Here is a 5,000-nt window from a genome sequence, read left to right as displayed (position 1 = left end):
TGAAAAAAATATGAAGCTCCAATACAGGAAGTCTGGGGTTGAAAAAAAATAATATAATGACTATAAAAAGAGTCAGTAAGTATAGGAGTTAAAAGATAAAAATGATGGTGTTTGATTATCAACAAAGAAAAATTCAAAATGTTTGAACAGCTGAAATTAAATGAAAAATGTGAATATGAAGTAAAAAAAAAATGGTCAGTAATTTGACAACAAAAAGATAGAAATTTTACACCGATTCGTAACACACACAAAAAAGAAAAGCAGCGACAATTTTCAAATCAGAATTACATAAACGTCCTGGTTTCAAAACAGTGGTGGAAAAATAAAGTAAAATAAAAGTCCAGATAGGAAAAAAAAAAAAGGGGGCGGTCCGCATGGCAAAAAGAAACTGCATTCGGGGAAAGAATCTGTGCATTGGCAGAGTTTAAAGGGTTTCCTTCTGGGGAAACTCACTTCCCAGCCCTTCCAGAGAACCCTCAGAGTCCAGCTCTCCATCTCGTAGAGCGCCCTTTTCCATAACCAGTATTGAACGGCCTGTGTTATTGGTTCATATTTCACGATCGACTGTTTTTTTCTTTATGACTTCAGAATGGCCCAGAAATAACACATATTTCCCTGATTTACCGCACCACCAGTCACCAGACGGAGAGAGAGAGAGAGAGGAGAGAGAGAGAGAGAGAGAGAGAGAGAGAGAGAGAGAGAGCTTCTGGGTCTAATAATACAAGGATGCCAATGTATCTCGATAGTTCTTCCATATGTCTTTTTCTATTTCTGATGATAAAAAGGAGGGTACCAAACAGATCTCGCCGTTGATCTTCTCCAGAGATCGCGAGATTAGTTGGTTTTAGACACGGAAATAAATGGTGCTTTGGGCTGGGGAGAAATATTTGGATTTTCATGCGTCATATATTTGGAGGAGTTTATTTTTTGCGTTACAACATTTAAAACGAAATAAAAAGTATTTGTGTTTATATATGTATATATATATGTATGTATGTATATATATATATATATATATATATATATATATATATATATATATATATATATATATATATATATATATATGTATATGTGTATACATATATGTGTGTACATATACATGTGTATATATACATATGTATATATATATATGTATATGTGTGTGTATGTACATACAGTACATACAAAATATATATATATATATATATATATATATATATATATATATATATATATATATATATATATATATATATATATATATATATATATATATATACATATATATATATATATATAGCATTGAACATGTATTTATTGAATATGGATAATATCTTCCAGTTTTAAAACGTAAATTAACTAAAGATGGTTTACATTCAAGAAGTTATATGAATGATGACAAAACTAATTTGTCAGTTTTAAATCTTTAAAGAACCAAAAAAAGAAATTCGTCATTAATAATTTTCAGAAAAAGTTTAAGAAAAAGTTTTAAAAATTTCCTTTGTAAGTTTGCTCAGCGGTAACAAAGATTAAAAGACGTTAACTGGAATTTTTTTTGGCGTGATAAGTTATTTAATCGGATGGAATATGTTTAAAAGTTATTGATAAAACACACGATACTACACGTATATAAGTACAATTTATGAGTTATATTGCATTTGTTTTTCGTTTTTAGGTTCCTTCAAATAAGATAGTTAGATCGATAGAGAATTACTCTTGAATAAGCAAAAATTATTTGAAAGCGCATAACAACGCCAACGTCAAATTGATTTTGGGCACATCTGTTTAGACCCCAATGTAAAAAAAAATCATACGGGTTATGAGATAATAATGAGATAGTAATGAAGAAAATTAGTTAGTAAACTCTACGGTAACTGGACATAACATTTCAGTTACTTGAGTTGACAGCGGCTTGCCAATCGTCCCCAAGGTTTTACTGAAAAGACCATTGCCAGTAAAGAGACCCACATTTTGGCAAAGTTTGCGTATAATTCTACACTTATTTTCTTTTGTAATCCTTCTAACCAGAAACAGTTGGAACTAACAACATACCAACCCTTACAAGGTAATAATATCAACAGTAAGAATCTTATGGTGACAAAAACTCAAATAATAATTATATTATGAAAATGAGATGACGCAAGAAGAACCATAATTATTAAAAAGTTTGTAATGAGCTAAAAATTTATTTTGAAATTTTTTCTGGAATAAATCGATAAAAAAGAAGATGCCCACCACTACTGACAGAGAAAATGCAGAACGCAAATTATATTTTTACATATTCCTGGGTAAATAATCGTTTTGAAGATGAGGTTTATGTGCCACAACAAAAGCAATAATAATAATAATAATAATAATAATAATAATAATAATAATAATAATAATAATAATAATAATAATTTTTTGTTTACTACAAAATCTTCATTTTGATTTTATTTGAATTATCTGAAGAAATTTAAATTTCAAATTTTTTCGAGTCTTGCCAACCGCCTTCTAGAAGTACACCATAAACCAAATCTAGAGACGAAAAAAATTCTTGAAAAAGAAGAAAGCATCACTTTTAGAACTAAAGAAAACTGATGAACACCGAAGGCTATAAGCTCGGTAAATAATTGGACTGGCGAAGCATTTCCAGGCATTCTAAGAATTTACGTATTCAGAAAATCCAGATTGAAATTCGGATTGAATATTTTGCCCACAGATATCAAAACTCCTTTTCAGTCACTCGCTGTAATGGACGTGCAGATACATATGTTATCTCGCAAAAAAGGAATCTCAACATCCTGTTCATCTCGAATCGAAGGTCTCGTATTCCAGTATCAGATAGATTTGATTGAGCTGGAACGTGTTAATATAGATAGAACAAACGAGATGCTGGACGTCTTTTCCTGTAGACTGAGGAACGTTCATACAGACCAACGATATACATTGACCTTAATTTATCGCAAATTCGCCTTCACATATCACAAGCCACTACGACGTCACTATAGTGGAAACGGATGTGTTTATAATTGTTGCGCAGGAACGATATCCACTTAAAACATTCTTCTGTAAATGGAAATTAATCATTATCCCTATGGATGTCTAAACAGTATTCGCCCTTGGTTGAGGAAAAGGAGTATTTTTATGAATATTTATCGCATTACCTTCTGTTTAATCCAAGCACCACTGACTAGTAATGTGCCTGTTTTACGAGCTATTCTGTACATACATACAAAAATGTTAACTATTTCGCTTGAAACAGACTTTTAGAATAAGGGAAGTTTAAATGGAGTATCGTTCTTGTATTTGCACGAGGAAACTCCTGCTTGTACGCATCTGTTAAATGACTTAGAGCTCCCTCGTCTATCCTAATTACCAGCTGTATTTATTTACATAACCACACATGATTTACATACACGTTCCATAACTGCATATAGCTAGGAACACCTAACAATGAAAACTGATGGGTTTCTCGTGGTTCATCATTTTCCCTCCCCTGCGAGAGTCTGTTGATATCAACTACGATATGATGAATAGAAATATTAGCCGGTCGTATTGAAATACACGCAGATGCGGTTACATATATTTATAACTATGAATATAATACGTACTTACGAATGCACGCACGCACCAGGGTATTTAGGGCTTCAACAGTAACGTTAAAGTTTATATTATGGGAGAAGAACGAAAAGAGATTTTATACATCTCAGAGTCAAGGAGTGAGTTATGTGCTTCATAGTTAAGCAACTGTAGTACGTCACTGGATGAAGACTGTCATTTGAGCAGGTCACTTTTGCTAAAATACCACTCTCATTGATATATTTATGTGTGTATATATATATATATATATATATATATATATATATATATATATATATATATATATATATATATATATATACATATACATATATATATATATACATATATACAGTATATATATACATATATATATATATATATATATATATATATATATATATATATATATATATATATATATATATGTATGTGTGTGTATATGTATACAGCGCATCATCTGATCAATCAGTTTTTCGAGTAATGCTGAATACCTCAACTTCGCATTTGAGTCCGACATATGCAAAGAATCCTAGTCATTTACAGCACCACCTTTTTTTTTACAGTGATTTAGTAAATGATTTAGTCATTCATCTCTGCCATTACGGATTCATTTTGCTATAATGACAGCTCGCTTTCATGTATTTTATTATCAGTTCAATTTAGAACTTCAACAACCAAAAACTTCGTGAAACCCTCTGTATATCAGTCCTTCTAAAAGTTGTCAAATTTGAACCTTATCTTTCAAATCATTGCAGCATTTAGTTATATCATCCTTTATGCACATTCAGTAACGACACTTCTGAAAAGATATAGTTAAACAATCCCCTCATTTATCTGTATTTTTGTGTGCATGAATACTCTTCTGTTTCGTGAAATAATATTGAAAGACCCCTGCTGCTTTTATCGCCTTTCATAATGAACAGGCACTTCGTACATTTAAGTATCCTCACCTATATTTTCTCCCAAAATCATATACAAACCTGCCGTTAGTTCCATATTTTTCTCGCTTTCATTACTGACGAGCCTCCAGTTGTCTGACTTCCAATCACTGTTCACCTTACACTTAATAATAACTACTGTTTAGTTTATTTAGATTTCATGCCTTCATTTTTATCTTTTCCTCGGGCCCCTCTTCATATTCCACGAATTAACCTCGTTTTATTGGTAATTATCAGCTCTTATCCTGTCGTTTTAAGCGATTTCTCCTCTTTCTAAACTCCTATATCTACATTTCCTGAACCTTGGTAAAGTTATATTTTCCATATACAGTATAATTATACACACACAAAAACACACACACATATATATATGTATATATATATATATATATATATATATATATATATATATATATATATATATATATATATATATATAAAATTTATATTTATATATATATATATATATATATATATATATATATATATATATATATATATATATATGTTTGGAGT

This window comes from Macrobrachium rosenbergii, chromosome 49 (assembly GCF_040412425.1).
Source record: "Macrobrachium rosenbergii isolate ZJJX-2024 chromosome 49, ASM4041242v1, whole genome shotgun sequence".
In the NCBI taxonomy this organism is placed as follows: domain Eukaryota; kingdom Metazoa; phylum Arthropoda; class Malacostraca; order Decapoda; family Palaemonidae; genus Macrobrachium; species Macrobrachium rosenbergii.
The sequence above is the reverse complement of the archived record's forward strand: the minus strand, read 5'-3'. Positions refer to the sequence as shown.